Here is a 13,980-nt window from a genome sequence, read left to right as displayed (position 1 = left end):
GCGCACATTACCTTTGAACTCTCAGCGTCCCATTAAAATTATATGTAAGATGTAAAAAACAAACAAACAAACAAACAAAAACCTTATGAACAGAGAGAATGAGAGAATAGAAAATAAAATGTAAAAGATAAACATAACAGTTGCAAACAGTTAACTTTTTCGGCATGCCAGAAAAAGTTAGAAGCTGACATCCTGCAAGTGGGGAAAAGAGAAAGGGGAGATAGAAAATCAGGAAGCCAGCTAATGTCCATCACAGATCCCAAGTATATCTCAGGAAACAGAAGAACCAGCATCTTGGACACAGGATGGTTGATAGTTTGAAAAAATTGAATATATTGAAAACTTCTAGAAGTTAAACTTCTAGATTTCTAAGCCACCCTCACACTCAAAAAAACTAGCACTGAACAACATCTAGAGATGATTGGATGGTTATTCTCTTAAGGGTTTGAACCAGAGATATTTGAGATTGGGGGAGGATGTAGATAAATTCTCCCTGTGGTAAGTGAGTATCGGAAGACAGACTACCACCCCATCCTGGAGAAAAAGGATTTTCCTTTGGTAAATTAATCTGTCCAAGAGACAAAACAAAGAGATACTACCAGCGGTGGTCCCTCAAAAGTAATGGTTTAAACTTTGTCCAACTACTCTATAGGGAAGACAATCATTCTATGAGTCTCTCCTTTAGATAAATCCAGAAGTTCATATTTTATTTTTGTTATCTCATTCTTGAATATAAAGTGAGAACCAAGAAATGCCAGATTTTAAGGAAAGTTTCAAACATGAAAGATAGCGATCAAACCAAAACAAACAGAAAGCACTCAGTGAAAATTGTGATATTTCAAGGAGAAGCAATAAACTTAAAAATAGATAACTAATATATTCAGAGGCACTGAAAGAAAATATTGTGCCATGAAATTAAAACAAGAATTGGACTTTGTAAAAAAAGCATTTGTATAATTAGTTGTATATATTTTATATAGATTGTGCTAGCAGAAATGTCAATAGAAGATTTACATGATAAATTTAAGCAAAACTCACCAGAGTTGAACAGAAAGAAAATGAAATTTAAAAGTTTATTGAAGAGATAGGTAAATGGGAAGATCCATCCAAAGCATCAATACCCTAAAGCAGGAATTACCACAAGAAAGAATGGATTTTTAAAAAAGAAAGGTGATCTAACAGTGTGCTGCCTACAAGAAACATACTTTAGATTCAAAGACACACATAGATTTAAAGTTAAAAAATGCAAAAATGTATAGCATGTAGACTGTATCCAAAAGAGATCTATTGTGATTATACTAATATAGACAAAATAACTTTAAAACAAAACTAATTACTAGAAATAAGAAAACCATATCAAATAGGAGGCAATCTATTGGATAACGTAATAATTAGAAATATAAACTTAACAATAGACCCCAAAGTATACAAATCCAAAATGACAGAATTGAAAGGAGAAATAGATAATTCAACAATAATAGAGGCTTCGATACTGCATTTTCAACAATGGATGGGACAGTTAGTTAGGACTTAAACCAGGAAATAGAAGTCATAAAAATAGTACAAACCAAATAAAGCTAACAGATATCTGTAGGAGACTATCTCTCAAAATAGCAGGACATCTATTTCTCTCAAGTGTTCAGGAAACATTCTGCAGTATAGGTTATATATTAGGCTGCTAAATAAGCTTCAATAAATTGAAAACATTTAAATCATACAAATATTGTTTTTTGACCATAATGTAATTTAATTAGAAATCAAACAGAAAAAAAAATCAGGAAATTCACAAATATGTGGAAATTAAATAAGACATTTCTAATTAAACAATGGACCAAAGAAGAAATCACAAGAAAATTGCAAAATACTTTGGAATGACTAAAAGGGAAAACATACAATTCAAAACACATAGAATGCAGCAAAAATCAGTGCTTAGAGGGAAAGTAATAGTTAACACTTATGCTAAAAAGAAGAAACCCCTCAAATCAATCATCTAACCCTTCACTTTAAGAAACTAGAAGAAAAAAGAAAAAAAGTTAAATACAAAGCAAGCAGAAGAAAGGAAATAATAAATATTTGGAAATAAATTTAATAGAGAACAGGAAAACAACAGAGAAAAACAAAACCAAAATTGGGTCTTTGAAAAGATTGACAAGTTAACATAATTTGGGGTAGACTGATTAAGAGAATAAGAGAGAAGACTCAAATTTCTAAATTCGGGAACGAAAAAGGAGACATTACTACTGACGTTAAAAAAATGAAAAGGATCCTAAGGGAATAAAATAAACAACTGTGTATTAACCAAATAGACAACTTACATGAAATGGACAAATTCCTAGGAACATGCAAGCTACTGAAACTGAGTCAAGAAGAAATAGGTAATTTGAACAGACCTACAAACAAGTGATTGAATTAATAATTTAGGAATGTCCCACAAAAGTAAATACAGGACTGAATGGCTTCATTGATGAATTCTACAAAGCATTAAAAAAAAAAATACGAATCCTCCACAAACTCTACCAAAATATAGAAGAGGAGGGAACACTTTCAAGTTATTTTCTGATGCTAGTATCACCCTAATACCAAAATTAGATAAAGACATCATAACAGAATAGAATTATAGAAAAATGTCCCTTATTAATATAGACACAAACTCCTCAACATAATACTAGCAAACTTATCAACAACATATATAATGACTACATAGATTATCCCAGTAATGCAACATTGGTTGAAGATTACATATTATCCAATGTAATGAACCATACTAATATTAATAAGAGAAGAGACACAAATGACATGGTTATCTCACTAGAGACAGGGCAGGTTTTGCAAAATGAGTGTTAATGGGTATGGGATTTCTTTTTTGGATAATGAAAATATTCTAAAATCAGATTATGCTGATAGTTGCACAACTCTTAAAAATTCATTCAGTTATATACATTAAATAGGTAAAATTTATATTTGTAAATTACATCTCAATAAAGCTGTTTGTTTTAAATTTCAGGGGGAAAGTAAACTATGCTCTTATTTCACTGCTCATAAATTACTTTTATATTGTGGCACTTCTAGCTGATATGGCTATCAAGTTGCTATCAGCATTAACAGTTACATAAAGAGCCACACCTTCTCATAATAGAATGTTAACACCTTTTTTAAACATGAAATAAAATAGACTACTTCTTTATCACATTAGTGCTCTACATTAGTAATAGCACAGCCTTCTCAAAAATCATTTTCAGCATAGAATGGCTCACTGAGTGGTTACTGATTCAAATGGCTGTCTTTGATTTAACATACAAGCTTCCCTTTAAAATCCACTTTCAGATGTTTACAAGGCGTGAAATGTCTTTCACATTATCGTATTCTCCTTCATTAGGTGCAATTGAGAAAATGCAACACAGCATGCTAAATCATCAGGTTGTGCTGCATTTTCCTGGGTGACAATCCATGCTGTTGCCTTTGCTTATCGAAAGTCACTGAATGTGATGAAGAAAATCCTATTTCTTTTCCCCACGTAAAGCACAATTTGAAGAAGGCTGAAATGTTGATACATAATGAATCATAATGCTGATTTGAGAAACACTATCCTCACTATTGACCATTTGATACATCATAATATCAGCACATATTTATTGAGTGCTTACTACATACCAGGCACTACTCTAAATGTTTTAGGTGTATTAACTGAATTATTTCTCACACAAAGTATGACTCAGTATTGTTGTCACCATTTTAGACGTGAGGAATTAGTGGCAGAGAGAGGTTGAGTAATTAGCTAAAAAAAGTTTGAAAATTGGATAATTATAGATGACATAGACATAGACATAGATACAGACATAGACAGACACAGCTATAGGTACAAATACAGCCATATTTTAAGCACCATACTAGTATAATTTCTGTTATGGTTGAAAATAATGTGTTTATTCCAAAACCCTGTTGCTTTTTGTACATTTATTCTACTATTGAACTTCCAGTTTTTTCTACATATGTTCAAGTCAATAGTTGTAAGTGTGTAAAGTTAAATATTTCAAATGAAAAGATTCATTCGGCCATAAGAAAAGACGAAATACTGCCATTTGCGACAATTTGGATGGATCTTGATATTGTTATGCTATGCGAAAAAAAAAATAAGACAGAAAAAGCTGAGAAACATGATTTCACTCAAACATGGAATATAAAACTGAAAGCAACAAATGAACAAGATAAACAAAGAAACAAAATTTCATAGACACAGACAACAGTTTAGTGGTTATCAGAGGGTAAGGGGGGAGGGTAGATGGTAGAAGATGGAAAAGGGGATCAAATATATGGTGATGGAAGGAGAACTGACTCTGGGTGGTGAGCACACAATATGATATATAGGTGATGTATTATAGAATTATACACTTGGAACCTATAGAATTTTACTAACCAATGTCCCACCAATAAATTTAATAAAAACAAACAAACAAACAAACAAACTAATACTTATACATTTATTAGCATGTAAATGTGTTTTGGGGGTTTTGCAAACTACTAAACTACCTGAACTAAATTTCAATATGATTCTACAAACTAAAATACTATTCAAAAATGAAGATTAGACTTCATCTGAGCTACAAGAATTAACAAATAATTTGTTTTAAAAAGAAGTACTTATTCATGTTAATATTAATAAGGGACCAACTGTCAAATCACCATCCCTCAGAACTAAAAAGGAAAGTTTTCAAACAGCATAAGGAACTCCAATGCGCTTTTTGTTATGTTTACATCTTCAATTTCATATTTTTAAAAAGATTTTCCTTTCAAGTCTAAAGGAATTCATTTTATCATAAAAATTATTACTTTAGAAAGAAAACTAAAAACTGTTAATGATAAATAATGTTGTAGTGGTAATTTGAATAATAAATAGTAATTGTGAAAACTGCATATGGATTTTAATATTTATCTTAATGTTTATTTTTTCTAAATCAATCCTTACATTTTTATTTTATACATAAATAGTTTTTTGCTATTGTTTACCCATTTCAGTAAAATCTAGCACTTTTATATGATTTATACCAAAGCAAAGCTCTATTCTCTAAGATCAGCTATGAAAAAAAAAAAAATAGACACGCACATACAGAAGAAAGATTAGTGGCAATACTCTAAGAAGTGATATATATTATATATAATAAATATTATATGCATATATATCAAGTACTACAGAAGTTGTTGGATTTGTAAGATAACAAGAGATAATAATTCAGGAAGAGGACAATATTGATTATGGCCCTGTAGACATAGACAAAAATAAGAGTCTGAAACATGATGTCTCGGAGTTCATTGATCTTAACGCATTAGTAAAGAAAAGACTTAAAAAAGAATTCCCACAACTGAAATGTCAACTTCCATATTATTCCTCAGTTTAAAATTAATAAGAAAATATTATTCCATTATCTGAATAAGGGTCTTAAAAGACTCTTTGTATGAATAACATCTCCCAAAACAATTTTTCAAGAACACAAACAGCAACAACAACAAATGAGTTATCCATTTCACAAAGACTGTACATCAGATAAGGGTAAGACTGATGATTTTGTGAATGCTTTCGGTTCACCCCGTTATTGGGACAAGTTTTATTTCAAAGAAAAGTGTGCTTTTGTTTTTCACCATCTGTCAAGAAAAAGTAAAGCTTTTCCTGTCTTATCTCTGAAATTCTTTTCATTAGCAGCAACTTTCAAACCTAAGCACTAGAATTCCATTTGTTCCACAGTAGACCTAAGAAGGTAGGAGCTTAAAATATGAAAAATATAAACAACATAAGATAATTCTAACAAATGAGATTTGAAGTTTTGTTTTGAAATAATCCATTTTAACCAAGTCATCTACATTTTTTCTCAAGTCAACCCACCATTTCTGAAATTAAAACTTTTCTCCTGATTATTTATGAGGTTGATATTAATTGATTTATTAGTTATTGGGAATTTGTACTTAAATAATTTTTAAGTGGTGATTGTCTTTACTTTAAGTCATTCCACTAATATCGCACATCTTAGTAGTAAATTTTTGACCTTTCTGATCTGATGTAGGACATCTCAAATCACAACCCCTTCCCCGGTTCAGCTCCCCAGACATGATGGTTTGTGCTAAGGGGACTCGCTTTACCCAAAGGAAAACTCCCAGAGCACCTCTGAGATGTTAGGATTTGATGCCCAGTGTTTTATACTAGTCTTGTAATATCTTTTAAAACCACAATATCCAATACTCATCGACTATGGTCACTGATATTTGGGCTATGTACAAAAAGTTAATCAAAAGGAAGAGACAAGAATGAAGCCAAAGAATGGAGAGTAGCAGAGAGCCCCTGGCTCCTCTGGTTCCTGATGTCCAGCAACATCAACACTGTTCGTATACTTTGTTCCTTCTTCAAATTTGCTTATTATTTTACCAATAAAATTTCATTTTGTGTAAGCAAATGAAAGTTATCACATGTAAATAATTTTATTATAGAATCAGTAAATACTTAGTTTACATGTAGAAAACTGTTATACTTTTGTGGTTTTAAAACTTTGAGGGATTATATTATCCGTCTAATATAAGTATTAAAGCATTGAAGTGTTTCCCTCTTATTTTCAATACAATTAACTTTAAGAATGGGATGCATTTTCAGAGAATCCACTCAATGATTAATTTAGATTGTGATTAATTCAGGTTAACAGGTAGTTACTTATCAGAGTAATTATTATATTCAATTTAATTACAGATAAAAATAAATGTAAACTTAGAAAGCTCTATCTTGTGTAAGCTATATGATATAATGAGCAACATGGAGAAATGGAGTGTAAAAATAATCATTCCATTAATAATAAAAATAGTCATTCTATTAATAATCAGACAATTCTATTATCAAAGTTAACTCATGGCTTCAGTATTTCAGAGAATGTGTTGTTTAATTTGCTAGGCTCAGTTGTAAATCAGCATAATCTGGGACTACGTAGATAGAGGAAGTTGCTTCTTGCCCTGATTTGATTTTTAACAGTGGAGCACATTGGCCAAGTTACTTAATCTTTTGTGTATCAGTATCCATACCTCTTAATCAAAAAGATTCTCTGGAGTAATTTCTAGAATATTTATCAAGGAACTTTGAGTATATTTAGAAAAAAATACTTTTCACTAGTTTTATATTAGCTGATTATCAGCTAAAATATTTTGGGATATGTCATTTGCTCACCACTGAGTGTATATCCAACTTTTTCTTTCTGGTTTTGTTTTCCTTTGGACTTCTCTTTCTATCTTCAATGATATAAGCATCTGTAAAATGTCATGTCTTCACAAAGATGAATATATCTTTTAGAATTATCACTAGATTCGTTAATAAATAACTTAATCTATGGCTTCAGACAAGGGAATTATCAGTAAAAAACAAAATTAATAAAGTAATGTAAAGTGGAAAGATAATTTTATATATATTTATATATAATTTATATACATAAGTATAAATTATATATATATAACCCATTTAAATTAATATTGGTTATCTTGATCACAAAGTTCACTTTATGAGTTGGGCTCAGTAAATATCTTACTTAAGGTTGGGAACTTAAATGGACAAGTTCAAATGACATTCTGCTTTGGCTTCTTGGGGCTTTCTTTTGTGGTTTCTATACCTCTGGGAGAATATACTGAGCTGAAAGTTATCAAACCCAGTGCAATAAGATCTGGCTATAAAATGTTTGAAATTAACTTCTTTTGAGTTCTAAAGGACCAGGTCGGTAAAAAAGATTAAGATGTAGGAATAATAATCAATAGATTTTTAAATTTTATTTTACAGATACTTTCAAGCTTCCCAAAAATGGCTAAAATAGCTAAACCTAGAAAAAATAAACCTAATCATACCCTAAAAACTACATTTCATGACATATTTCAAGTATTGCCTTATTAAGTGAGGTTAATTTTGAAAATTGCATCACAAAAATAACATTTATTGTATTTTGTTTATTTAGTATTAATCTGTTCTGCATTGACTTTTTAAAAATTACAGACTGTAAATTGTGTTATTATTTCTACAAGGGGCTTAGTAAGCTATGCTGTGATCTATGATGTTTTTAATAAGTCCTATTTAAACCTGTTAAAGTGTTTCAACATAAATAGTTTTAAAATATACAATATGGAAAATGACAATTTAACCTCAGATTAATAATGTAAATAAAACTCCTTTTGTCTTTGTAAATACCTCAATCCTCAGTATCAAATACATCCTATGCAATAAAAAAATACATTACTTGAATAAATCTTTCAAAAATCAAGAATATTCTGCAACTTTGTAAGAATATAGCATCTGTGATACTCAATTCCAAAAGCTGGAGTACATTATGAGGGGAAGACAAATAAATGAAGAGGATATTCTGAAAACAGCTGATGTAATATAATACCTAAAATTGAACAGTTAAGACAATAAAATCCAGAGATGTAAAGGATCATGCATTAGCAGTGATGTGAAGACAGGAACATGAACTATGAAAGTCCAAAATAGCAAACCTGGGCTACAATGTAGTAGTGATTTCTCAAACAGCTTCAGTGAGATTGTAACATTTGGGTACAGCTCTTCTCTCCCAGCCTTGCCTTCTATGTAATTTGGTATATGATGCTTAGTAGCTAGAAGTTAATTTGGCTTGCCCTTCTTAGTTCGTTTAATAAAATGATGAGACAATTTGTTCATTTATTCATTCAATAAATATTTATTGAGAAACTACTAGGTTATACACACTTTAGTGGCGTTGGATATAACAAACTTCCTGCAGAAAAATAGAACATTTGTCAAAAGTGGAAAAAATTGCCTGATCCTAGGAGCCCTAAATAGTAGACAAATGCTAGAAAAAAAAAAAAAAAAAATCACACAGTCTTTATAGATGAAGTGATTTCCTTTTTTCCCCCAAAATTAATTCAAAGAGGGTCTCTTTCCATAAATGTACAGTACCCTAACCAATCACAAATCGGGGATTATGAAGTGGAAGACTGGGCTAAATGACTGTTACCATTTTAAGAGCATATTTCTTCAGAAATGTATAGGTGTCATGGATTTATTATAGATGTGAGAGATCTTTACGTCAGTCTATACCAATGAACTCTAACCTCTTTTAAGACACTGAGGATCATTGAGGAAGAATTTGTTGCCTGGAATTGAAAATGATTTCTGACTTGCATGACTTTCTCACATTGCCACTATAAAATGGTCTCCAAAGCCATCTCTATATAAGTCAATGATTCTACGAGTATAGCATGAACAATGTTTAAAGGGTCAAATTCTCCCAACTATATATATGGCCTCTGTACTGCCTTTTGGCAGTAAGGTCGCTGCAAAAGTGATCAAATTTTCCTCTTCAGTGTGCTAGGATACATTTCAGTACATTTTATCTCCAAGAATTCAATCAAGCAACAAGCCTTAGCTCTAGGGAAGGAAGGAAGGAAGGAAGGAAGGAAGGAAGGAAGGAAGGAAGGAAGGAAGGAAGGAAGGAAGGAAGGAAGGAAGGAAGGAAGGAAGGAAGGAAGGAAGGAAGGAAGGAAGGAAGGAAGGAAGGAAGGAAGGAAGGAAGGAAGGAAGGAAGGAAGGAAGGAAGGAAGGAAGGAAGGAAGGAAGGAAGGAAGGAAGGAAGGAAGGAAGGAAGGAAGGAAGGAAGGAAGGAAGGAAGGAAGGAAGGAAGGAAGGAAGGATTGAAGAGAACAGCACATAAGATCTAAGTTTTCCTGTTAAATAATGTGGAAGATGGTTCTAGAATTAAAATTTTATTAAAAATGTTATCTCATTATATCCAGGAATATAAGGAAAACAGTTTAGAAAATTTCTTAGCATTTACTCCAGTTTTAGGGCTTTATTTTGGATAACCTCGATTTATTTCCATAATTTTTAAGCCATGGTTTCCACATCTTCATTCATAGTGCACTACTAACAATGTTATATAAAAAACTTTTTTCCAATTTCTTCCTACCTAAAGTGTAGTTCCAAAAAAAATGCAGGATTTTCAGATAAACAATGGAAATTTAATCACCAGGCTATGTATGCTTTCATCGAGTGTATCAATTTTATCTGCTGGGAAATATAAGACATTAAAGTAAAATATTTATTCAAAATATTTTATATTAAAATAGAGAATAATATATTATCAATTATAATAAAAAAGCCATAATTCTATAGGAAAGTAAGCAAATGATATAAATATCAATTAAAAAGAAAAAAGTCTAATTTGTGTTACATTTTAAAAGGATATTCAAGTATAATTGTAAGTATCATCCTTATCTATTAAATTAGGCAACATTGAATAGAAAAATATCATCACCTACTTCTAATGAGGACAAAAAGCAGATTCTCTTTCCTGAGGAATGTGCATCATACCAGCTATTTTGGGATTCAATGAGGTAATGTCTACTAAAATTTAAAATACATATATCTTTTGATTTAACATCTTCACTCCTGGGAATCTATAACATAGGAATAAAGCACCATGTTTTAAGGATATGTGTACAAAAATACTTAATGCAGCATACTTTGTAGTGTTTTATATATTACATATTACATACATACATACATATATATTACATATATATATATCATGAAATATTATACAACCACAAAAAGAATGAGTTACAGCTACACTAGTTGACAAAGAAGACTTTCCATAATGCATTGTCAAGTGAGAAGAACAAGAAGCAGAGAAGTCAGTAAAAAAAGCATGATCCCTTTTAAAAAGCAAATAGTGACAGTAAATGTGTGTGTGTGTGCGTGTGTGCGTGTGTGTGTGTGTGTGTGTGTGTGTGTGTGTGTGTGTGTGTGTGTGTTTTGCTTTGCATTTGATTATACTGGAATGGAGAAAGACATAAACCGATCAGGTTAAATTGGGAGCACTGGCTACCTGATAAATTTACTGCCTGAAGAGAAAAAGAAGAGAAAGAAAATGGGTATATAAAAAAGAATTTTAAAAAGGTAACACTGTTTACAAAGATAAATAAATGTACATGGAAGCAACACTATATATAATGTTATCTTCTATGTCTAAAGTTTGCATTTATATGAATATTTTTGAAAAAAATAAAAATTAAGTAGTTTTAAGAATGAATAGCCACCAAAATGTTATCATTGACTTTAGATTATTTGTATTTCCTTACTTATTAAAAAAAAAAGAGACTTAATCTATAATTACATCAGAAATTGGAGATGATAAAATGAATTAAAATAATTACTTTTAAATTATAAAGAGGAGGGGAAGTTTAAACCCCATTGCTTTAGCTTCAGTAATTTTCAGATATCACTAAATCACCACAGAAAAATTAATTTTAAAATATGTGATGCATTTTAAATATACGTGCTATTTTTTTATAGCCTGGAGGTATTAAAAAATGGAGCCAAGGTAAGACATCTCAGATGCAAAAGCTTTGAATAGCTGGCTTAAATTTCTAGTCTCATAATATACTTCAGAAAAACACTCGGTGAAAGTATATAACTATAAAAGCTAAATAATGAGGCAATTTCTAAATTTACAAATACATTATGAAGGTTTCCTCACCCAATTTTTTTTTTTTTTTATATCAGATATTTGAGGCTTGGGTGACACATAAAAACAAAACAAAACAAATAAACAAACAAGCAAACAAAAAGGGAAATCTTAATGGAAAAACTAAGACAAGAATCTTAATAGAAAAACTAGGAAACTATTGATCTCTATTAATTTCTTGATGGCTGTATATATTAAGAAAGGATCTTTTTAGATTGCATCCAACAAAATGTGGGTGCCACCTCATTTTAAGAAACTATTGTTGAACAGGAAGACTCTCCTCTTACTTTCAGTGTCACCATGTGCATTCTGGTGAACATACCCACACACCAGAAGGTGAAGCACCCCAAGTCTACAGGGACAGAAACTCCTACTTGCAAGACCCTTCCAGATCTTGCACTCTGTATCTCTTCATCTGGCTGTTCATGTGTATTCTTTATTATATTATAAAAAATGATGGCTAGAACGTGAGTCATTCTATCAAATTATCAAACTCAAGGTGAAGGTCATGGGAACCCTGGTGTATAGTTGGTCGGTCAGAAGTACAGGTGACAACGTGGGACTTGCGATTGGTATCTGAAGTGGGGGCAGTCTTTTAGGACTGACTGAACCCTGAACCTGTAGGTCTGATACAAACTACAAGTAGATAGTGTCAGCAATGAATTGAATTATAGGACACCCAGCGGCTGTTGCAGGGTTGCTTGATGTGAGGAAAACCCACACATCTGGTGTCAGAAGAGTTGTGAGTGTGGTAGCAATAGGAGAGTAAAAGAAACACAAAGAGAGTTTTTTTGTTTGTTTTGTTTTGTTTTCTTTAATGGCATTACCAGTGTCCCCACCTCTGTGAAGGGTAAAAAGCAACTGTGTATCACATTTATTACTAATCATATGTGTAACTGCTATGCTATGCATGAGAGACTTGCTCTGAAGTCACTGAACTAACACCCCGAGTTGAAACCTGTGATGTGACCAGGTTGCCACTTTCTTGCTCCATGTAGAACAAAGGATAACAGAGGAAAGTAGGTTGACACAGCATACCATGGTGTCCTGAATATGAGCAACAATATGAAGTGAAAAATAATTAGTCACTAATAATATTTAAAATGCCAAAATCTTCAAAAGCTTTGCTTTTAAAAACTATTCATTAAATACTTAAAAACGAGTCTCCCAGATGCTAATACCATATTTTATGCATGATTGAGGTAAAAAAAAAAAAAAGTGAGAATTGCTGATCCAGAGGAAAATAGATTCCATAACTTTTAAAACTGGCTTCCATGTAAGGCTTCTATTCTAAGTTGAGTTCTTCCCTCTGTTGTATATTGTGGTGGATGATAAAAGGAGCTCCTTTAAGAGGGACGAGGGGGGTCATGAGTATAATTTCTGTGCACCTGGGTACTGTCAAAAGGCTTCCCAGATAACACCAGACAGCGGCAGAATTCAGTGTGTGGCACTCTGGTTGTCCCGCTGATCAAACCCCGAAAGCTAATGGAGTGGAGTCCCTCACGGAGGGGAACTAAGGGCAGGAAAGCAATTCTTGGAGATGGACCCGCATGTGAAACGGTATGAAAGTGTAATTTCACATCATGTACTTAGAGAACTAGAAGCAATGAATACTTTGAATTGCGAGAGAATAAATGATGACAAAATGAGTTTTAAATGAGTACAGGAAGTAAAGAGGCATTTCCAACTGTATAGTAATAGACAGATGTTATACTTTTCTATTCCCACCCTTTTCTAAGAGCTACTGTGAAGAACAAATAAAAGAACAGATATAGATTACTTTGTAAACTTAAAATGTATTGTACCAATTATAATTATCATAACATACCTTGCGCTTAGATTGTTTTAAACCAGAGAGAACTATAAAATGATAACCACATGATAATTTTCTTTCAATCCATATTATTGGAACTGTGTCTTTTTTGTTGAGATTATGTGTGAGTTCCTTTTTTACAGTAAATACAGTAAAACACATTTTAATGCCTATTAAAAACATGGTCTATTACTTGGCCATTGCCAATTAGACCATTGGTTTCCAACTAGGCCGAACAAAAATTATCTGGGAAGCTTTCTAAAATACAAATTTCTAAGCTCATCCCAGATGAGTAAATCAAAATATCTATGGTTAGTGCCTGGATATCTCTGAGTTTTTGCCAACTGCTCAGTTGAATTTGAGGAGGTCCTCTTTGCACTGAGCTGGGGATTGTGTTTGTGAACCGATGAATAACAACATAGTGCAGGGTATATTATAGAGCTATTTGGGGCAGGAGGCAGTATTGCTGATATTTTCTGAAAACATGTGTTTCCATATCCTTAGGTATCTTCCTAGTTCTTGTCATTATCGCATAATATCTACTCTCTCCTGAAATAGTGCCATTGGCTCTGATGCTACATTTTTAAAATTCAAATCATCCTTTTCCTAACTGTTCAAGGTATTAAGCTCTTTTCATCATTATAAATAACTTACTTT

This window comes from Rhinolophus sinicus, chromosome 16 (genome assembly GCF_057876585.1).
Source record: "Rhinolophus sinicus isolate RSI-liver-muscle chromosome 16, RSI-T2T, whole genome shotgun sequence".
In the NCBI taxonomy this organism is placed as follows: Eukaryota; Metazoa; Chordata; class Mammalia; order Chiroptera; family Rhinolophidae; genus Rhinolophus; species Rhinolophus sinicus.
This window is presented reverse-complemented; position numbering follows the sequence as displayed.